This window comes from Malurus melanocephalus, unplaced genomic scaffold (assembly GCF_030028575.1).
Source record: "Malurus melanocephalus ecotype Western Australia unplaced genomic scaffold, MMel_1.1 scaffold_417, whole genome shotgun sequence".
Taxonomy (NCBI): Eukaryota; Metazoa; Chordata; class Aves; order Passeriformes; family Maluridae; genus Malurus; species Malurus melanocephalus.
The window spans coordinates 458,179-481,873 of record NW_026623649.1 but is presented as its reverse complement, the minus strand read 5'-3'; the positions used below and the strand labels follow the sequence as shown (position 1 = coordinate 481,873).

Sequence of the window (23,695 nt, the reverse complement as noted above, 5' to 3'; positions counted from 1 at the left end):
AAATGTTTTCACCTGGGCTTGCATTGGTGCAGTGATGACAGAACTGCCAATTAGCCCAAGGTGTACAATTAGCATAACACTGCCCCCCAAACATTCATTTTTAGAGGTGTTGACACATTTAGCCAGCTCAGAGACAGCTCTGGTCATGGGTGTTTGGTGCCTGAGAGCTGGGCCCAGCAGCACAATCCTCCAGCAGAGCCCATCCAGCAAGAATAAATCTCACCAGACAAACTTGATTGCTTTTCTGATAGAAACAGARAATTAACGGATGAAGGGAATGCTGGAGCTGTAATATATTTGCATCCGAGAAGTGCATTTGATACTGTGCCTCATGAAATCTTTCTAGAAAAATTAATTTAAATCAGCTTGGAGATGAGCACTGTCTTCATAATTGAAAACAGGCTGGAAGGCTATAAAGAGAGGKTGTCAGTGAGTGGCAAAGCATGGAGCTGAAGATGAGGAGACTGCAGAAGAACCACGAAGCTTGCTCTTAATTTATATCTAATATCCTCACTGTTCATCTAGAAATGGTGAAGGAAACAACATTTTAATAGGATATGCAGATGAGATGGAAGTAGGAGGAATTCAATCCTCCACAAAGGATGCAAACAGATCCAGAGAGAGAAGCAGCTGGGTCAGGACAGTATGAAATGAATTCAGGTTTAGTTACAGAGCAGGAGACTGTGACCAGTTTTCCTGTTTACTGGAACAAACAGATCATTAGTTTTCATTGGTGGGAGGAAAGGGGGCTTGGGYTCATAATTTTGCATGTCTGGTTTTGCAGATGGGAAACTTGTGAGCCTGAAGGTTTATGAAAATCTACTCCTACCCCGGCATGTTGCACAATTTGGATATTTTCTAAGTTAGTGACATAAGGCAGGGTTTGACTTCCACATGGGTGACATGTTCAGACTGCAGTMTTCAGGACAAATAAGCACATTCAATAATGCTTGCTAAAAAAAAATTGAAGTTTTAGAATTTTCCTGCTAAACATCTGAAAGAGAACAGCAGCTGAATTCCATCTACTCTCTTCCAACTTGTGGGCACRAGTCAGAACCAAGCTCTAAATGAGATGTGGCAGCAAAAGGGTAATTTTTGTCCTGCATTTTGGGGCAGGACAGGTTCAGATCACCTTTGTGCTGTTCTGCTGTTTCTACACCTGGAACATTGTGTTCAGTTCTGGGAAACTCATTAGCAAGGAGATATTGAAAAATTGTAGGGAGTTCAGAGAAGAGTAACAAAAATTATCAAGGGGATAGAGAGATTCATTTATGAAGGAAGATTAAAGGAACTAAATCAGTACTGGAAGAACTGAATTTGTAATACACTTACCCAGAGAAAAATGGCTACAGAGAGATATTAAAATCCAGTGCTGAAAGGTACAAATGCCAAAGACAGGGAAGAATTAAGTGGTGGGGTGTAACAGGAAGTGTGAGAATTGGAAATGAGAAAGGGAAACAGATTAAATACCCAGAAAGAATTCCTGAGTAGGGAACTCTGGTGTTGCAACACTTGGAATGAAAGGGAAGAAAAAGCCAGAAGAGGTAATCAATGGAGGGTGACCACCCATCCTGTGGGGAGCCAGGGGATCACAGGGCTGCCCTCTGCTAGCCCTGGGACTGGCACACATCCCTCTCTGGGGGTGACATGAGTGATGGGAGTATGAATATGTATGAGACTATTGTTCACTGTGAGCTCTGGTGACAGTATMATTTCCTTCATATAATTTCAAATTTCCTCTAGTGAGCATTTGTTCAGAAGGGAGAATTTGGATTCYGGTCTCTGGGCAATTTTCCCCTTGATTATTTGAGAGATTTAATGCTTGGTTGTGCCGTGGGACCAGACACGCAGAGACATCCTCTCCATCTAAAATTCCCAGTTTAATCTCTCACCCTTATCACTTGTTATCACTCCACAGAAGTGGAATGGCAACAGCATCAAACCCAGGGCAGAATTCCTGAATGCCYTGACCAAGCCAACACAGATTCTCCTTCAGGATTTCTACCTCCTAAGGACTATGTGGCTAATGCAACACATCAGCTGGGCTTTCTCACTTTCTGTTTTGTTCCCCTTCATATTTCTGTCACCTCTCAGATATTGATTAAAGCCTTGTACTAATCAGAGCAGCACAGTTTGCGTTGTTTCACACGTGAGCCCATTGTAGCTGCCTTGTAAAGCAGCACGTGAGCTATCTCTACCCAGGGTGAGACAARGGCTGCATGTTTTAGCTGAGATCAGCTCTGAGGTGCTCTGTTTCACCCGTGCTCTCTTCAGGAGTAATTTTCTGTGCATTAGKAAATGTCGTTTGGCCCTCCCCCACTCCTAATGATAGTTCATTAAACCAGTGCATGTGAAGTAAAGCACCTTCCGTGAATGACTGAACAAAGGGAAAGATTGGATAGCTGCATATCTACCTTGGATATAAGCTGATAAATCAGAGGTAAAAAAAGTGGAAATTAATTTAATTAGGCCTCTTTGGGTGTCCTGTTTGCCCCCACCCAAAAAGTAGCACCTAGGAGAAGGAGACACTGTTTTAGAACCTAGAGCTGAATTCTTCTGTCTCTTGCACGGGGTGAAACTCCTAAAATGAGCAAAGTTATCTGGAGAGGAAGCACAGACCTGCACTGTGAGCAGTGGGGTGAGCTGTGCCCTCCTCKCTCCCAGCAGCTGTCAAGTGTGAATTCACAATCTCTGCACAAAGAGGAGATGGAGTCAAATGACTCTGTATTGCTGTCATTTGTATTCTGCCTCCGGATGCTTTCATTCCTCTTGCTTTGAGTAATATTTTTTCAACCTTGTCTTCCCATTAAAATTTCCTCTTCATTATAGAGCATTTCAATATAATTTCCTCCTGAACCAAGCTCAGGGTACAGCCCAACTAATAAGAATTGCATGATCTGCATTATTATGCACACATAATCCATTATAATTGAATCTTATTCCACTTTAATTGCACATGTTTACAAACACTGCAACAGATTATGTATTTTAGTTGATTGTGCCATTAATGATTGAAAAGTCAATGCCATTTTGTGTTAAACCCATTTTTGTCTTGCATAACAAGTGAAATAACATAAAACTTCTGGAGAGTCACAAAGTTTCTAACTTTCTCTGGTTTATTTTCAAGTGTTGGGAAGAGTTCTCCCCAAACTGAAGCCATGCATCTTTAAAATTGCAACACTTTGTGTCATCCAAACCACGTTCAGTCTTCCAGAATTTGGCAGGATTTTAGTTAAACRCTTGCTCTTGGTTGAATTTGGAAGCTAAAGGTACTTTAGTGACACAGACTTTGTTGTTCCCTGTGATTTACAGCAGCCCCACCACCCACGAGTATTCTGTATTTCCAGAGAAGGTCTTTGCACCCAGAGCTCTCCCATTTCTAAATGCCCCCATTGCTGCCTGGGACTTTTGCTTTTGGGCAGGGAGATAAGGTCAGCAGATGCAGAATTATTTAGGAAATGGACCTCCTGAGACTTCAGATGCTGAAGAGAATTGGAAAATTTGGCAGCACACTGTGCTGTTTTGGTGCAAGGTCRGTTAGATAAGGTCAGTCAGGATGTTAAATCTAGCCACTGCCTAGTTTGTCATCACGTTTTGTAACAGGAACAAGGAAGCCTGATAGACCAGAATCCCCAGAAGAAAAAAATATGAAAACCAAATCAATATTTTCACCAAGATTTATAGAAAATGTACCTCTTTTTATGCTCCTTTTCTCAGACACATTTACCCCGTGTAGCTTTAACAGAGATAGATGAGCTTTATCTAGGCTCAGCTTTTCTTCACGTATGTTTATTCTGCTGCTCTTTAAGCCTCTGTGCAGGGCATTTCCTCACCCTAAAAGCTGTCCTTTAGCCATGAGTAACACCTTGCTGTAAATACTGACAGGACCACCAATTGTAAGCATCTTGCAAAACTAGCAATGATTTTTTTTGTCACCGCCACATCACAAATCCAGCGGCTTTCCCTTGAGCCTCCCCTGATCCAGAAAGTCAGTAATTGGGAGCTGGCTTCGTGGCCCCAAACATGTTTAAATTACATTACAATTAATAAAATATTATTGTGCAGGTGAAGRAGAGTTTGTCCTGAGTGGGAGACARGTTTTGGCAGAAATCAAAATGCAGGTGATGTGCTCAGCATCCTCAGGATGCGATTGTTTATGTCTTTGACAATAAATAATACATCACAGGCACTGACAAATGGAGCTTCACAAAAGTCCTGTGAAGTAAATCAGCAGTTGTTATCCAGCACAGAGAGGGAGATGGGGCATAAAAAGGTTAAGCAACTCCACCAGGAGGATACAGCAACCTGTGGCAAAGTGCAGCTCCTGGGGCTGCTCTGGTGTCTCTGRTAACCACAAGCCCTTCCCCTCCCAACTCCCTTTTGGCTACCAACTGCAAAGGAATGGCCACTAATGATGCATTCGGATACCAAGTTGTCAGGAGGATGTTAAGCCAGGAGAGAAATTAATGACTTTTTTATATTCTGTGATGGATTTGCAGAGACTCTCAGAGGCTTTTAATTTGGACAGTCTGGATTCTTCCATGCCTTTGTGTTTCATCTATTGGATTTTTGATAAATGTAAAGCTCTCCTGTGGGACTGGGGATCTGAAGTGTTTTGGGSTGGAATTAAGAAATATGGTGTGATTCTGTGTTTATACCAGGAAGGCTTTTGTTTTGTGCTTTTAGGGATTTGGGCAGGAACCGTGCCCTTGTCATTAATCGTTGTGCATTATGACTCAGAATAAACTTACTGCATTGTTTGAACTATTTTCTAGGCATCAAGAAACATGTAGACATTTTGTATAATTTGAAGTGTGAGATTTTGCTCACCTCTACACAGCTGTGTAAGATTTATATTGGGGGTATGCTGATAATGCAGAGGTGATCTTGWAGGTATTTATGTTTACTATTATTTATGGCAATTTGCTGTGATTTGWAAATACTTTGGGCTGAATCTGGTTAGTTCACATAGACTGGATGCAGTAAAGGCAGGATTTCACTGCTCTGAAAACCCCTTTTTCCTTCCATCCTTCCCTCCATGGATGGCATCCTGCTGCATGTGCCATGTCCAGATCTCTGCTCAGGCAGCTCAGTTCAAACAGACCACAGCCACAGCGGGCATTTGCACTCAAGTCAAGAATATTTTGGTACTTTTAGGGCAGAGGATGCCCCTCTGTAGTCAGCACCCAGTGCTGATGAACTGCTTTGCTCTCCTGTGAAGTGTGGCAGAAGTGAAAAACATCACTGTCACTGCTGTCCTTTGAAAGGAGTCCTGGTGGGAGCTGAAATTCGGAGGATTCCCTGCCCGTGGTGGGGTCTGGTGTGAGCCAGGATCACAAGGGATGGMTCCCAGGTTTGGTGTGAGCCAGGAAAGCCAGGATCAGGAGCAGGGGCTCCCAGGTTTGGTGTCAGGAAAGTCAGGATCACAAGGGATGGATCCCAAGTCTGGTGTCAGCCAGGATCAGGAGCAGTGGCTCCCARGTGCTCTGTGCCATACACTGAAGAGGAAAAGCTTTGGTTTATGAGGAGCAGCTCTGCAGGGCTCTGCAAGGAGCTGCTCTGTAGCTACARAAGAGTTGGTCCAAGGTCAGAGCCTTTAGCAAGGGCAAAGAGAAAACAAAGCACGCGTGCAATGCCTGTGTGTATTTACAGGCAGGTCTGTGTGTGGGATTAACCCCTGGTTCCGGGGTGCATTTGGAAAACAMAGCATCGAGTTGCAGAGTACACTCTCCTCCTTGTGTGAATGGAACTGCATTAACCTCAGAAGAGGCAAGAGGAGGGATTTAAAGCACTGCAATAGGCTGGACTGAGGACGAATCCCTGGCAAAATCCTCATGCTAAATCAAACCTGCTTCAGTTAAATAAGCTCACGCACTCCTCCATCACACAAACTATTAGTTTTACACTCTCAGTACTGAAAAAAAAACCAGCCAGAAGTATTATTATTTTGAACCTGACAAAGGTGTTTGCTACTGTTCTGAGGTGTGCCTGCCAAGCTTCAGGACCRAAGCAATTTTTATGCCTGAAGCTTTGTACTCACAAACCTCTGGGGGRAAAAAAATAAAGGAGGGTTTATCTGACAGGTTGGCAGAGTCTTAACTAGTGTTGAGCAGCTGGAGAATCTGGAAAGCACATCAGACTTGGAGTCAGTGGGGAAAAGAGGAAATTCTGCACTTACCAGAGTCTTGCCATAAAAGGARCAAATTAAAGGGAGAGGTGAGCAGGCAGAGCACTTCAAAGATGGAACAGTCTGCAGAGAAGAAATCGTGTTGATAAGGCCATTAAAAGCCAGCTAGCAAAGTGATTAATGGAACACAATTGCCTTTTGGTTCTTGGGTTGAACAGGCAATTGCATCCCCACAGGATCACCAGAGATCTGAGTGCAGAAGTCAGGCCACCACTGAAAATCTGTGCTTATTGTCACTGCCCTCCCAAACTGCTCTCCTTCCAGCAAACTGAACAGCTGAACTTCCCAATTCTGCTGGGATCTTAGTGGGCAAGGCTGGTGGAAGARGAAAAAAAAGCAGGGAAATAGGATTGGTGGCATGCAGAGATTAAAGAAAACATTTAGGAGTTCACTGAGTGGAAACCTGGATGTGAGGACAGCCTCAGGAATTCCCTGGAGTGCTGGGAATGCCTGCAATGCAAACCCCAGGGCCAGGGTGGGAGGTCATATCTCAGCACCAATGCTTTCTGTCCCTGCTGGAGCTGTGGARCAGCTTTCAGCTCATAGCCAGGAGCAAATGGAGGGGCTTTGAGGCACCAGAAATACCCAACGATTAACTCAGCAGTGRCTGAAATAAAAGAAGCGCCGTGCATGGAAGGATATTTGGCATATTTCCAGGYCTTAGCAAATACAAAACCCCATCAGTCTAAAGAAGCATTAGGAGTTTATGATGTGGAAATAACTGGCTGGTGTGTGACGCATTTCCAGCTTATGGTGAGCCATCTATTAGAAGAAAATGTTTTAGATGCTCTGGGGCTGGAGTCAACCTCCCTGCTACAGGCCAAATGCCATGGACATGAGGCCAATGTTTCAGAAACAGAATACCCTGCCATGTGCAGAGAGGGAAGAGATCAGGGAACATCAGGCATAATTACTGCTCAGCTGTTTAGTGCTCAGATGAGGTGATGGGGAARAGTCTTGTGTAATGGCTGAGTTCAGGCTGCTTCTGTCTGCTGTGATACCTTCTCTGGCTTCCTCTCACTGAGGCATCCAGTGCATGGACAGAAACCTTTTACAATTTGACCATTTGACTTGAAGAAAGCGCTCAGGGTAAAAGGGAATCTGGGGAAATGGCAGGAGCAAGTGAACTGCTCTCAGTGCATCTATTTTAGCAGCAGGGAAAAAAAAAAAAGGGTGGCTTAGTCATGTGCAGCAATGAAGGTCAGCACGACCTTGGGATGGAGTAGCAGCACTCCATCCTCTCCAGTGGAATCAGGGAATGCAGAGCATTCCATGGACACCACCTGGTGTTACAAATACCTTCAGCATCAGGRAAAGCACTTGCTTTACAAATTACAAACTGAAACAGGAGGAAATGCCCGAGAAGCCAACAGCACACGCAGCAGTGACAGACTGTGGCTGCCAGTCCATCTCTGTCACTGCATTCTCCTTGGGAGTAAGCTGGGGAAAGGATCAGAATGCCACTAGCAAAAGATGGCAAAGGATCCTTCATCACCAGAGTCATTCCAAATGGCATTCACCAGTTCTACAGACATTTCCTTAATGGGCAGCTTTTCCTTTCTCTAGAGGAGCTCATCACTGGAAGAATATCTCAGGTAGTTTCAGGAGGGCAAGACTCTTCTTCCTTCCATAACCCTGCCCTGAGGTGTCTGCATTCTTCATGGTGGTGGCAGACCCAGCACTGCACCTCTGACTCTCAGAAATGCTGGCTTTCATATAGACAGCACAAGAAAATGGGAGCCAAAACTCAGTCAAGCTGAAAAATGGGCCTCTATCTCTTTTTTTTTTTTTTAAATTTCCTTTCTTTTAAACACTAATTTTCTGTCCTCTGGGTCTTTTTAATTCTTCTCTCTGCTATTTTTGTCAAAGACAAGATTTGTGCCTTTTATTTGACACAGTCTTTTCAGTTCCTCTGGAAAAAAAGAAAAAAAAAAAAAAAAAGAGAGAGAGAGAAGCTGTAGACATATCAGAGCCAGCTACAAAGGACCACAGGGAAGATCTCTCTGCTGGAGAAACTCTATTAGGAGTCACACAGCACCAAAGGAAAGGAGCTTTGGTCCGAGTGCTTCACCTTTGGGCAGGCTCATTTTTCCCATTTTTAACGCTGTGACACTAAGAACCTTCCCAGAATAAATGTTCATTCTTCTCTCCTGAAGTGCCAGGATTCTCAAATGCGTGTAGGACCAGGGCACACACACACACACTTGTTTCCATTTCAGACAACACCACCTGCACAATGTGCAGTTACTGTTCATGCTCTGAACTTTATTAACAAAAATGTTCAGACATTTGCAGGAACAGAGTCACTTTTCCTTCCTGACTTGAATATCATAGTAGATTTATGGACTTTGAAAGAACCTTCATGCTCAGAAGACAGGATCTGTTGTGGGATGAGTTACAATACAGAATCATAGAATATCCCCARCTGGAGGGGACCCACAAGGAGTCACTGAATCCAAATTCTGGCCTTGCACAGGACACCCCAAGAATCACACTGTGATAGCAGTGACCCTGATAGCAGCACCCCTTGCTGTGCCTGGGGACACCACAGCCCTCTGGGGACAGGGTTGGGGTCAGTGCTGCTCTTGGCAAAGCACCAAGAGCTGGGGGTCATCAGTGAGAGATTCAGGAGGGAAAAGGGAAGAGCTGCCAGTGCTGAGCTGGTGCCTGCCTGCTCCTCCTCCTCCTCCTCCTCCTGCTGTTTCCTGGGAGTTGAGCATCACACCAGTTCTATTTTCAGGATTTAGATAAAAGTTTCAGTCCCAGGTCATGACTCCCTCAGTTACAAGGGATTCTGCCCATTTTTCCTGCGGGGTGGGAACAAGAGAGCAGCTGCTCTGCTGTGCCTGCCAAGCTCTGTCCTGCCTGGCTGGAGTGCCCAGCTCAGGGAAAGCTGCTTCCTTCATCCAGAGGCCATAAAGATGCTGACACCCTCAAACGTGCTCACCAGGGATGTTCACACACGGTCTCCCAGGGCTGGCCTTCCATTGTCTGTGCTCCTGACTGCTGCAAAGTCTCTGTTCTGAGCCCTCCTCAGACACTGCCTGGCAAAAGAGGCTGGATTTCACAAAATTGCTGCAAAACTGGAGATCTCCTGACAGGAGCAGAAAAGCAGAGGGCTGGGAGAGGGTTCTGCATCACTGAGCCCAACTGCCTGCAGTCTCAGGCCATCATTTCATAAGTTCCCCCCTTCATCAAGCAGTAAAACTGTTATTTCCAAACTGCTTTCGCCCAGTTTACATAGTTTACATTCTTTACCTCCACCTCTTTGTCAAGGGGACTATTTAAATGCCTCATTCTTCCACCTATTTGTTCTTGAGCTGAAATATCTCTTCTCTATGAARCTAAACTCTATGCAGTGTTTAGCTCCCCTCCCAGCTGCGTTTGTAGACAGCAAGGACATCTCTCAAAGCCACAAAAAGGAAAGGCTGCATTTGCTGCATTTCTCTGCAGCTGTCCCTGTTTTATAGACTTTTTCTGAGTTTGTGTGCCAGGACTGACTGCCTGGTGCTCCAGGTAAGATCTCACCAGGTCCTGGAGCAGGGATGTTCACACTGGATATCTGATGCATCATCATAGGTTCAAAAAGCCTCTCGGGGCACCCCAGCACATCTAACTTCACTTTTTTCTCTCTTGTTTCTAAAAGATAAGTCCCACTTCACAGAAATAGTGCATGGCAGGATTCTCTCAAGGCCTTCATGTGATTATATCCTTCTTCACACTTCCATTGTTCCTGCYGCAGCTTTCAAGTCTATCCCATTTTTTAAATAGTTTTCTGAATCTCCACTAATGTGCTTATCCAGCCTAATTTCATCTCAGCCACCAATTTTAAACTGTCTCTTTTTGTGCCAGAAAAATTAGAATTAAAAATGCAATCAATCTCCCCCAGCAGCCCTAAAGGGATGCCAGGGTCACCACTACACCCTAAACTTTCCCAAAATGTACTTTTCCTAGCTCTTCAGACATTTCCAACACAATTCCACTAATCCCCATTTTCTGCAGTTTGACTAATCTTGTCACCACGTCAAGCACACTGTAGAAGTCCAGAGAGATTAGATCTACTGCACTGCCTTTGTTAAGAAAATCAATTATCCTATCAAATAAAATCATCAAATGCCTCTGACACAACATTGCTSTGGTAAAGCTTTGCTGCATTCTTTCCTTCAGAAAGAAGTTCTTTTACTTCCTAAAGCTTTGCCTGTTGTTGAGGTCAGACAAACCAGTCTTTAGTCACATAGATCATATTTTTCTTTCAAAAATATACTGAGTTCTACATAAAGGGGTGACAGGAACAGTGACAAAGGGGTGACAGGAACAGTGCCCCATCTGGAGCCAGATTCCATACAAATTGGCTCTAAGAAAGCCACAGCAGAATAGCACCTAACCTTTATTACCTGCTTTTCTACCTTTTTTTAAAAAAAAAGTTTGGACTTTTGAACATTCCTTAATTCAAAAGGGGTTTGAAATCAGTGTCAAAGTACAGACTCAGGGGTTTAGGAGTCAAGCATACCAAGTTCCAAAAAATTAATGTATGACCTGGGTTTTCACCAGASCAGTGGAAACAAAATGCTGAATCTYTTCCTASAGCAGTTGGGAAATCTCTTCYCTATRAGAGGCCAGGGAATTTCAAAGTGCATAGAAGCAGGTGATTGGAAATGAAAATAAAATTGTGAATATTATGTGTGTTTTGTTTGGGTTTGATCCAAAGGCTGCTGGATGGTGCAGGTAATGGGCTATCAGATGTTCACAGCCTTCTGGCTGGAGATYTAATTTCTAAGCATTTCTATGTCCTTTGGTCACTCATGAAAAAGGACCTGGCTTTGGGGACCTGGTAGGTTCCTGTGTGCTAAATTCATGTTATCTAGTTATCTATATTAACATTTTTTCTCTCCTCCCTTCATCCTACCCACTGAGGTGCTCCTTGTTCTTGCCTCAGCCAGGGCAGCTTTTTTTTCCCTTTTCTCCCTAAAACCTCATTTCCATGATGTCTCTCTCTTTGAGGATGCCCAGCTGTGCCTGCTTTTCCCAGCTCTGGTCTGTGAGCAAGCCCTAAGGAGATCATTAACCCCCAGATGTGCAGTTTATGTGAGGGAGGAAGGTGAGGGCAGAGGAGTACAGAAGGTAATGAGCTGGAGGGGTTTAGTCCCAGAAATGCTGTGAGTTTTGCAGGTCATATCACATCTTTGTGATTATTTTCACTTTCTTGTACCTGAGACAGAGCCCATCATTCACTGTCTTCTCCTCTACTGCTCCTTTGGCCAGGGCTCTGCATCCCCTGCTCCTCAGTTTTGGTATCCATTGGGAATATTTCCTTAGCTCTGACTYTGCAGGTCTGCAGGATGGTGTTTTACAAACTGTTTACACTACACACAAACAATAAAAATGGTGAGTTAATGAAAATTAAGAAAAATGAAGGCATTTTACTTGAGCTGTTCTAGGACGGTCTCAAACAGCCTTGCATGGGCAATTTACCTCGTACTGCTATTAGGAAAAAAGTGAAATGGTCACTGGCTGGAATTAGAGGAGRAAGTAATGAAATCCAAACATGGTTATTATCAAAGACAGGCTCTAATAGGATACCAGAGCCCAGTTGAGAGTTCAGACAAATTTGAACTTAGTGGCAAAAAAAAAAATCCCCACTTAATTTTCTCTTTCACAAAACAGTTGTATGAACCTAATAAGGAAATTTTAGCAAATCTAATTATGCAAGGAAAAACCTCTTGTCATAGTTAATCCCACTTAGAAATCAGATGCCAGCAAAGGGGGAAACTTCCTTCTMATTTATATTCTTGTCAAACCACTGAAATCAGAGGAGCTTCAGGAAAGTTTAAGACTTCCTTTGTAAAACTATATTGCTTGACATAACAGGGCTCAAACGTACATTTAGATGGTTCTCCCATCATAGCCAAATATTATTGACTGTTATTATTTAATGGACAAAAGATCTCTGGAGAAAAATCCCATGTCAGGATTGAAGTTTTTCAAAGCAAAATGCGTTTGTATGTCTGGAAACAGAAATTAGAGCAGACAGTACTACTTACACAGTAGAGAATATAAGATATATATATATATATATATATATATATATATATATATATATATTAGATGAAATATGTAAATGTAGAATATTGATCCTCTATGTCATTAAAAATAAATAAACTAAAGATTAATGACGTGAAATTTCTTCACAGCACGTCAGATATTTCAAGGAATGTTCTAGTAGCTAAAATAATGAGTTACTGAAAAAAAGCACATAAATAACATTGGGCACAAAATGTCTTTTTGTTCAGTGGCTGTACTGCTCCTGACACAATGGAGCAGTCCCTGGAAAGGAACCCTGAAAGGACTGAGCTGGCCAAAGTAATTAACGCACWTGATTGTTTTCTTTGCAAAAGAGGGGACAGAAAAAGCTCAGCTTTTGGACCCAGACCTGGATTCCTCATTGTGCTGTGTGAGAGGCATCCCTTGCAATCAGTCTAGAAACACTGGGCTCCTATTTGGCTCCAGATCAGTGTTCTTTCCTGCTGTCCTGCCTCCAGCCATGCCAAACCCTGCCTGACACTGCACAGGTCGGAGCAACTCAATCCATGCTGGGGAGCTGCTCTGTGTTTACACAGAGGGAGCTGAGAGATTAATCACAGCACTGCTCCTTTACCCCTCTGACAGGTGCAATTTGGGTTCCTCTGCCTCCAAATCCTGACAAACACTGAGGTATCTCACACTGACCTCATATGTGAGTGAATATCTTGGTTGTGCCCGAGTTTCCTTGCAGAGACAAGCAGAGATGGCATCACAGACACTGCCCACACATCCACACCACTTGGCAGGGGTTAAAGATCCAGCTGAGAGCAAACACAAACCAGTGAGACAAGAAGTGGGAGAGTTGTTTTAGTCATCTGTGCAAAAATAATAGCAGCTCTGGGAGGAAAAAAATCAGGTAAATAGATATGGAGTGTGAGATAAACGGGGCCCTGGGGATGTTTGCTCCTGCACTGCCAGACCCAAAGGATTCCCCCAAAGGATATTGTATTTATGGGGACTGGGGGTTTTACTCATTTACTGCACCCAGGGGTTATTTGAAAACTCAGCAGGGAACCAAATAAAGAAAATGCATCCTCCCTGCAGGAGCTGTGGGTCAGAGGAGTGAGGGTCAGAGATTCAGGGTGTGCCTATGTGTGTCTGAGGCACTCCAGGGTGCCTTTGCCTTTAAACACAGGAAACTGAGCCCAAAATGCATCCCCAGAGCCTGGACCTGCAGCATCCTGGTGACAATGGAGCTGGGACATTGGCACAATCTTCCTGGGACTGTTTTTCCAGGTCTGTTTTATTCACAACATGAAAACACAGCTGGTTTCTGTGGTCTGAGGCTCCAGCTGGGAGCTGCTGCAAGAGGGGTTTGTGAATTGTTGGAGAAGTTCTCATGCAGGGAGRATAAGGCCCCTCATCCCAGTAGGGATGAACTCCTCAGCTCGAAGAGCATCCTCTGTGCCTCTCTCAGAGGCCACAATCTCCAGCCAAGGTTACTTCTAAGGCTCTGAAAATAGAGCAAGTACAGACACAAAAACTTAAATAATCTTCTTTAAACTTCTCAGAGCAGAGAAAAGGTCAGATTACAGGTGTATCCTTGGACAACTTGTTCCTTTTTTTTTTATTATTGTTTTAAAGACTCAGGAAAGTGGAGAAATGATGAAACATTTCTTCAATACCCATAATGAGTATAAAATTATACTCATAAAATTGTTTCGAACAGATGTAAACAAATACTATTAGGCAATTAAAATCAGAGATAAATGACTGGCTAAATTCCTCTGGAGTCCACTTCAGCTTTTGATGATACATTAATATTTTTGCATATGCAGAATTGAAAAATTCATCAGAGAGGGTGGAAAAAAGAGATTTGTTTTATCAATGAAAAAATGTGTGTTTGTGCCAAAGGACCATCCCTGTAGCTTGTCTTAAAAGCAAAGCTTTATCATTCTGCCTATTTCCTTTTGGAAAGCCTCTGCTTGGTTTCCAAATACCATTTTTCCTCAATCAATTTATTCATAAACACGTCCTGTGTCCTCAGCTGCTGTGGTGGTGGGGAAGAGGTGGCTGCTTTGTTCAGGCAMTGCAAGATTTTCTTCATGGGGAAGAAACAACTTTGCACAAAACCTATATGTACGTAGGGATGTATGTTTAGGACCAAATGTTGTCCTCACGGGTATAAATCCCAAATAACTCTACTTCAGTAAGGATAGTCAAATCCCCCTGGTCACTCTGCAGGAAAAATGAGATTTGGGGCTTTGGTGAATATTTGGTGTTCACAACCATAAATCCTGTGCTGGAGGATTTATGTGCCTCTCTGAGCACCTGCTGCAGAATATAGATCAGGAAAATTAAAAAGTGGCATCTTGTGTGAGGTTTCTCCTGCCCCTGCCAGCAGACAAAACTCCAAAATTGGGCTTTGAAGCCAGCCCAGGCAATGTCCCTCCTGCTCCCTGGCTGCTGGGAAGCTGCCCCCAAAGYCCTCCTTCACCCTACAAGCAGGGCTGCACCCCACAGCACCTGCYACGAGTGTCCTTGGTGTTCTCAGATGGAAGAGCCAGGGGACATGAAGACATTGTGCCTTCACGAGTGGATGTGTGTCACCACCAGCTCCAAACACCCTGCACAGGGTGGGGGTTATTCAGGCAGTTTTAGGCCCTTGCTATTCTGAATTTAAAGTTTATCAGCAAGATGGCAACAATACAACCTTAAAAGGGCTGAATTTCTGTGTCCTTTTTTCAGTTCTCAGGTGAAGTTCACAAAGGAATTCATAAGGGCAGAGGATTATTCTTAGTTTACAAGTGGGGAAACTGAGGCACAGCATTACCAAAGAGCCTCTTCTGGCCTGGCCTTTACCTGTTTGCTTCTGCTATTGCTTCACTGAAGCAATGGCACCATTGGCATCAAAACCCCTTTCCCTCCCCCTTGGCACACTCTCTCCACACCTTGATCTTTCACTCCTGGAGTGCAGAGCTCAGTGTGCAGCACCAAATCATCAAAGAAACCCAAAGAGGCACCTCACTGATGCAAAGGACCTTTCAAAGGAGACAGAACAGAAATAGAAGCATGAGCTTCATCACACAAGTGACTATTCCACCAAAGCATGGCAGCAGCAGCTGAGTGAAGAATAAAAGGGAGAACAGATTAAAGGAGATACTTGAATGCTGAAGAAAGGCGAGTTATGCATAGCAAATGATTTKCAGGGGGGTGGCAAAAATAAGGCAAAAGAATTATCTAGTAATATCTTGCTGAGGTTGCTGGAGAAGTAATATTAACATAGGAATAGGAAAATGTGGACAGAAAAAGCAAKCAGGAGTTGGAGAAACAGCCAGGCACTGTGTGTAAAATCAGCCAGCATCTAAGTGGCCAATTTGGTGTTTCTGTGAAAGGTGAATAGCACAATGCATTATCTGTCACAAAGCGGGGAAATCACAGCGGTGTCGATTGGAGCAGTGCTTCAGGAAATTATCGAACGAGAGAGAAACAACCTCTGATCACGGCATTCCAGGAGAGGAGTAAATCCACAGAATTGCACACGGGGCTTAGCCCAACGTGGCCTGCAAATGTCTGAGCACTAATCCATTGCTTAACAAATGGAAAAGCAGCAGGCAGCAATCGCTGCTCGGCAGAACTGCTCAGGGCAGGGAACCATCCCTGCCCAAGAGCCTCGCACAAAATCGGGCTCTGAAAGTMCTGAGAACCAGGCTGAGGAGAGTAAAATTGCTGAAGTGTGAAATCCTGTTGGAATTACTCAACAATCACACTGGAGACTGGCCCCAGCAGCTGGGTGTGCATCCTCAGATACATATTTCACCAGGAAACATTCCCTGGGCCCAGCAAGCAGCATTGTGTGAGCAGCCTGTTCTGTTGGGTTCTGGTTTGTTGCTGCTCAAACTTGCAGTYAATCTTCAGTGATTTACTGAAGAGCATTGGGCACACCAGAAATCATTTAATTTCATCATCTCTAGCGAAAGAATTCAATAGTTTACACCCCCCATTGTTGTGAAATATGATCAGTGAGTCTGGATTTCCCCTGCAGGCAATCACAAAGGATGCCTGACCTGTATCTCAGTGGAAAGCAAAATAAAGTCAGGGGCAGGAGCAGTGTAAAGAGGAAAAAACGTTTATTCTGGTGCCTTTGCTGATAGATGTCTTAGATATGTTCCAACTCCGCTGCTCCTCAGTACCTCAGGACTAGACACTGTTGAAGGATGTGAAAGCTTTGATGTTTCTGAAAATGAACTCTGCTTTAGGATATATTTGCCCTAGGTAACATCATAACTGGCAAGTATTAATTAACACATGTAGAAGTGCAGGAAAACCATAAGCTTGTGAAGATGAGAAGTCAGGGAAGGAAGGGTTAACCAGACTTTATTTTTGCCAGCAACCATACAAACTCTGCTCCCCACCCGCCCCCACGGAGTATGAAACGCAGCAGATGTTTGATCTTGATCTATCAGCCTCCATACAAATGAAGGCTGAGAAGTGGAGAAGGAGGCAGAGTAATGTTTGCCAGAGAAGAGCAAGAAGATTTCCGACACCTGGGCAACTTAATGGTGGCAGATGGCAGGAGCTGAAGGCAAAGAGAAGGAGCGATGTGCGCCAGCTGCTGGTGCACAAACTGGGAGGAAAAAGGCCTGCACTGAAACTGCACAGGAAGAATTGAATACCAGCAGCTCTGTGAGAGTGATGGTGTGAAAATGAAAGGAGGAGACTGTGTTTTAGCTCAGAAAACCATGGTGGAACGCACCCGGTGGGTCGTCAGCCAAGGAGATTTTCACAGCAAGRAGCCATCTATTTGCATCAAATACTGTCAGTCTGCAAAGCAGCAGCTTCTGGGTCATTTAGCAACACTCCAGATGTAGTTATTTCCTCTTAGGCAAGCGGCTCAGAAAGAGCTGTGCAGGAAAAAGGCAGAGCTGGCACATAAAGGGGGACAATCAAGCAGCATGTGGAAGCGATTAGGCAGTCACTGTGATGTAACTCAGCTAAATGAACACTTGGGTGTCCTGTGGTGCTCGGCACAAGAGACTCTGCAAGACTCTGGTCAAGCACAGGGCTGCATTCACACAGGTACTGCAGGAAAAAGAGGGAAACCAGGGAGAGCAGTCAATGTGGGGAGTCACATCAACAGRGTTTCTGGATTTTTTTCATTCATTTTTTTTCATTGTTTGTTGCCAAGATAATTGTCAGGAATTTCTCTTTCCCCACTGTGGAATCACTCATTTCAGGGAATAACTGCCCTCTGCAAAACTCAGGATTGAGTTCAGGCTCCACAGTGCCCAAGAGGATCTTGACGTGCATGACAGAATTTGGCCTTTTTGGAGGATCCTTTTTCCTGTCAGACTAATTTTCACTGCCTCTGTGGTTGTACATCCCAAACACAACCCATTACCTGCCGTGCACATCACACCTGCAGCTCTGCCAGGGGCTGCACTGAGCACTGACACTCTGCACAGACACCCAGCGTGGGAGAGCCATCCACAGAACATCCCTGAATTCCTTTAATACACCATTCACACCGAGGATCTATGGATTAGTGAGCCTACCTGCTGCTCTTTCAAAAAGACTCAGCAAGTGGGTAGAAGGAGTGCTGTCTGATAGGTACRCAACTTCAAAATATGCTCATATTGTTCCTAGAGAATTTGTGACCATGGGAGGAGAAAAGGTTGTTGTCTGTGCAACCTGAAGCTTTAATTATATTGTGGCATTTCCTTTGCAATTAGAAATGGGTATTTGTAACTGATAGTTACACTTTCTAGTTACGCATCTGTCAAATTCCTGTTATAATAAGGATGACTCATAATGAAATTATGCATTRGTTGCTCTGTTCATTATATTATTTGGCTCACTGTCAGCATGCAAACTACAAATCTCCTGAATTCCTCCTGTCCTTCACCCTCCTTGGCCATTTCCTAACTAAATACCAGTCAGAAATTGATAAAGGCACTTTAAATTGTTCTGACTCCTTTGCAAGCAATGGGTTTTCTGAAAGAGGGTCCACTGCTGTACAGCTGAGCAGCAATCTCCTCTGCTACAGAATTGGATTTTCCTGGTGGAAGGCAGAGTTAAAGCACATGTGAGCCCTCCGCTTCCCTGGGCAATCCTACTTTGCACCGTTCATGCAGTCCAGGAAAACAGAAAATTGGTAGAGCTGATCARATCACCACCCCACTGCTCCCTGTATCTTCTTTCCAGCAAGGAACAGATCAATGTGCCATAAAAATGCAGCAGCAGCAGAGCCATAGTAAGGAGTACAAGTCCCATCACTGATGGCAGCCWCTGTGGCTTCTCAGAGATTTGAAAAAGCCTGAGGAAAGGGGGATTATCACAGACTCTCTCCCTAGGACTGAGCTATGTTGAACAATTCACCCCCCCAGACAACCTTTCTGCTCATTCCCTGTCAGCCCACGCTGCACACCTTGAACAGTTTATTCCCCCCTTCAGTTTCCACCCAAGGCAAGAACTTTTCACAGACAGCTGTCCCCTGCTGATCCCCAACTCTTGGTGACTTTAACTCACTGGGGAGGACTGAGGCCTTTGGGATCCCCCTGGCAGAGAGGTCCATAAGGGAAGGGGAGCTGGGATAGTCACCCATATTTTATAAACCTGCTCATATTCCAGCTTAACTGGGAACTGTGAATGTGGATGGCAGCTACCACCTGCTTTGACCTGTCACTGACCCCTTTTGTGTCCAGTCCAGTACTGAAATTTCTCAAAAGATCCTCAGCAGAGCCAGGACACCTAGACCTGGCTATCTCCAACCAGAATCTCATATCTCCTGGGCTGCTGTGTCATCCCACTTGCAAATCCATGGCACAGTGAGACCCTTAGTGAGACAGAATTATAATTACTCAGGACAACAACTTTTCTTTCTTTCCCTTTTCTTTTTCTGCCTTAAGGTGAATGAAGGGCATACGAAAGATGCAAGGCAGGTGACAGGGAAAAAATTCTTTCAATTATTCAGAAAGCAGGTTTTCTTCAATCAGCCCTGCTATCAGTCAGCATGTGGCTGCCCACCCTGAGATTCATGACTACAAAATTTAAAGTCCCCTTTGCTGCCACCAATTCTGGGAGARGCTTAAGGTGCTAATAATGCCCCARTGTAAAYTSAGAAAMAAAACTGGMGCCTCRRGCCCTYCCTTCCAACCCACTGTGTGTGCAAGGAGCAGTGGGTGAAGAGGGGAAGGGAGGATGTCCAAGAGGAACCAGCACGGGTAGCATTGATTCAGAGGCAAACATCCTGCTCGTGGTCCCTGCAGATGTCCCCATCAGCATCTCTGGCTGGCTTGCACCAGCAGCAAGGTTTCTTTCACTCAGTTTCAGTGAAAACCAACTCAGGAGGAGGAGAGCCCAGTGGCCCACACTAGACACAAACACTGCCATGCTGGTTGGGAGAGCAAAGCTGCCATTAATGCTCTCCTAACTCTTTAATTTCCAGGGTGTGGGGCAGCCATAGCTGGGATTTCACTGTGATCTGCTTTGCTCCTTCATCTCTTCCTACACCATTCATTTCTGAGACATCTCCGTGCCTGGTATTTCCATTTGGAGCAAAGGGCTGTGAACTGGGTGATACCAGAGAAACAGGAAAATGTGGAAAAAACCAAAAGAACGAACTCCCCACTTGCTCTGGCCCAGCCTGCCTTGGCTCCAGGGTGCCTCTCGAGTCCCTCAGCCCATTGTGCCATGGCTGCTGGCAGGGACACATCCATGCTGGTGGCCCTAACTTGTGTCCACCAGGGACCMGACCGAGATCACCAACTCCAAAGTGAGAGCAGATGTTAACAGGCGTTGCTGCATCTTGACCTGGGCTGGTCATTAAGTGACAGCCAAGAGGAAAGAGCTGCAAGATCTCAGCAGAGTACTGATATCTGTGAGCTGGGATTTGATATTAGCACAGTTTTATTGAAAAGTGCAGTGTCCTGTAGCATCTCTCACCACCTCTCTTCCCCACATCACAGGCACCTCGAATCCTGTGCATTGCTCTTATTTCTTCTGCTCACGATTACCCCAGGTGCTGCTCACTCAGAAATTCAGATTGCAGCTCCCTGCTATGTACAAACAAACAAACAAAAAAAAATATTTTGCGTTTTGGGAAGCGTGGTGCACATCCGTGACTCTGTGCACACAAACCACGGCTCGGCCCCTGCCACAGCTCGTTCTCTTTGTGCCACAGCTGCCTCACAGAGTTTTTGAGAACTTTGAGCCTCCAATCGCTACTTCTTCCACCGAGTCCTGCGCCAGCCGGAGCTTGCGGCGGGGGCGGATGCTGCCGGCTCCTCTCGCCGCTCGCATCAGCCGGGAGAGCTACGGCACCTTCCATCCCCGGSAGGGATTTTCTCTTTAGTTTCAAAACAATGTGTGAAAGCCTGCTCTGCAGAAACAGTAGCCTCAGTGAGTTTAAGGATGACTGAAGCGATTTCCTCYCCCAGGGAGGTTTGAGAACTACGGAGGGATGAATGGAGTTAGAGCTATCGCTGCATTCCTAGCAGCCATCCTATTCCAGCCCTGAACAAAAGCAGGAATGGCATGTCTAGCCTAGGTTAATCAACCCTACGGAGTGCACGCCGAAAAGCGCTGCGAAACAGCCTTAAGTCAGCTGGAGAAAACTAATTTCAAGCATGGCTGTCTAGTGTGCCTGTCATCCCTATTGTCCTTCCAAACTATTTCAGACATTTTGAGCGGGGAGTACCGAGCGATGAGTTAGCAGGGGTTGTGACATTAATGGTCCAAAAAGGTTTCAAGCGCCAGGAGGGAACGATGACAGCACTTAACAACCGGTGGCAGTTCGGAGGATTCCGCTGGATCTCTGTTTGTTAATAATTAGGCTTCGCCTCGGAGGAAGATGTGACAGCTATCGGAGGTAGGATTTGCTGGGGAAACAAAGGGAGCTGTTGCTGTTCGGTGCCCGCCGTTCGTGCTGCGCTCCCCGGCTCTCCGAGCGCGGCCAGGTGCGGGGAGGGGTCGCCGGGATGGGGGGAGAAATCCTGTGGATAGTTCTGTGTTTCATGGCAGAAATGCCTCSAGGACAAGCTGGCTCAAACCTCGCTGCCTGCTGAGTGTGCATTCCACGTTGTTCTTCCCGCGGAGTAAAATACATAGAGGTCATGCAAAGAAAACACTTTACTCCTTTTCTAGCGAGCYAGCCGGGCTGTTTCTGAGATGGGAGAAGGGAGAGAGGGAAGCTGCCCTAAAATAAAAGCTATGGAGCCTGCAAGATGAGGGAGACACGCTATTAATGTGTAAAATATGTCTTGAGTGCCACCGATGTCATTTSAAAGGGGGAAAACATTCGCGGGGGAAGGTGGTGGGAGGAATTTTCCGGGTGAGGAACTCCTTAGGTTATAACCTATTGCAAAAGAAGGCGTGATGTGTCCATCCATTTTGCATAGTCAAAGCTTTCTCTGCACTGTTGGCATTGTTCTGCTGGACGAGAATTGTAGTTTCAGGCAGGAAAAGGCACGATTTCCTCCCGTGTCACTGCCAGCCCCCTGACACCCTCCTCCCCCCGRGAAAGCAGTGTGGGAAGGATGTACACAGCGTTTGGATGGATGCTGAAAGGGCTGTGAGCAAGGGCTGAGAGGGGAATGAGCACTCAGTAGTAAAACAGCAAAGCTTCCCCTTGAAAAATCTTGTTTCTCCCCAGCCAGAAGTGCAAGAGGTGATGGGCAAAGTTGGAAGCCTCATGCACTTTTTTATGATGTGTCCATTTAGCACCACTAGAGAAGAAAATGTCTGAACATCAGAGTCAGGTCTGGGTGGCCAGACAGGGCAGCAGGGTCTGCACGGGTTCCTGGGCAGGGCTGGGCAGCGAGTTCGTGTTTTTGTCACTGTGTGTGACCCCGCCAGGACGAGCAGCAGGAACATCATGAATGAAAATCATATTGCCATGCATATGCAGAGCCCTTATCATTTGGTGTGTTTGATCTGAGCGTGATGTTCCCTGGGCTGATGAATTGTTTCGACATGTTCATTAAAGTTTCATTTCCAAACAAGAGAGAGACTTCGGAGCGAGCGGTGTTTAGCAACAATAAAACGTTCTGCTTGTGGAAATGCTTCTCACAGGACATATTAAAAATGCACTTAAAGAAGCTGAGTGCCGTATCTTGCAGCAAGAGGTATGGAGWCGCTTGCTGCGCTAAATTTTAAAATTAAGGTTACGATGCCATTTTAAATCTACTTTAATGTGGGTGTCACTAAGGATACTTTACAATACTGTTGTCAAAAGCTCACAACTTTGAGAATTCTGCTAGAGTGATGGTTTTCATTAAATCTTCATCAGAAAGAGAGCTCCTGTGTAGCCAGGAACTTACCAAGTAATTTGAATTTACTCATCCTAACTGATGTTCTCTTTAAGGAGAACTTCAGAGTATTATACTGCATTGTAAACAGGTCGTGATATAATCCATTTAAAAACAAAACACCAATGACAATTTAACGACAAAAGTGCTAAAAGCATTCAGTGTCAGTGAATACTGGTTGTGCCAAAAAAAGCAGTATTGGATCAGGAACAGTAAGAATTGCTTTTAAGAACCATAAATATTCCCCATTTGATCCAAGCAAGAACTTTTCAGTTAACTGCATCACTTTGCATTGCAAATTTGGGGTGAAAATAATTTCAACCTGTGTTATGTACTCTACTGAGTACATAAAGATAACAGTGAAAACTTCCTTCCAAAGAAATTGTTGTAGCAGTTTGCAGTATGGATCAAAGAGTTGTTACGCAGAGGTATTAAATCAGTGCCAGAAATGAGCAAGGCATGTGGAAATCAAGTACGTGGTTTCTCTTCTCCGTCTCACTTTTGTCCAGAGGCTTAGACAACTTTACTTTTTTTACTTACTGCCTCTCTGAGGGAAGAGTCTGAAGGGGTAAAACCATGATGGGGTAGGAGATTCTTTCAGCCTGTGTCCAGATTGATTTGGGCAAATCCCTCAGCATCTCTGAGAAAGGGGCAGTGCACCAGCCCTGCAAACAAGGCCAATGTGGTAATGGTGCAATGGAAATACAGAGCGTGGTGCTCAGGGAATGAGGCTGAACACAGGACTCCAGGCAGGGCAAAATGCAAAGCCCAACTTTGTAGCAGGAGGAGGTTCATATTTCAGGCATTTTCAACTGCAAAATATGAAGTAACACAAATCCCGTGATCCGAAAGTAAATCTGCTCTCAAAACTATCCCAGACAAATTGGCCACTTACACAAACTTCTGCCAGGACCAAATACCCATTTGTCTGAGAACCTGCCAGAAGTGACTCCAAATCTCTCATCACTCCATCAGATAGGGAAGCAAACTACATCAGATTGATTCASTGTGCTGAAGAACCATTTCCCTGTTTTCTTCAGAAGCTCTATAAGTACCTTGTGCCATGAATGTCACTTGCCCTTTCTGTTACAAATTATCCGTGGAGGTCATGCAATTTCCTAATTTATTTATTTGATATTATTTAGGCCTTTCTTCAGCAAACAGCTCTTGGCTTACAGAT

At 44.8% G+C, this 23,695-nt stretch overlaps 1 protein-coding gene across 4 annotated transcripts in view; it reads left to right on the top strand.

Moving 5' to 3' along the window:
- LOC130581538 (calcium-activated potassium channel subunit beta-2) overlaps positions 1-23,695 on the top strand; it is a 128,491-nt gene that overhangs the window by 20,189 nt on the left and 84,607 nt on the right. Inside the window, exon 1 of one of the 4 annotated variants that reach the window (XM_057379697.1) lies at positions 20,996-21,077. The exons of the other annotated variants lie outside the window; for them this stretch is intronic. The gene's annotated coding sequence lies outside the window, so the exon portion shown is untranslated. Of the gene's footprint in view, positions 1-20,995; positions 21,078-23,695 lie in introns of those variants that run through there. 4 annotated transcript variants of the gene reach the window in all.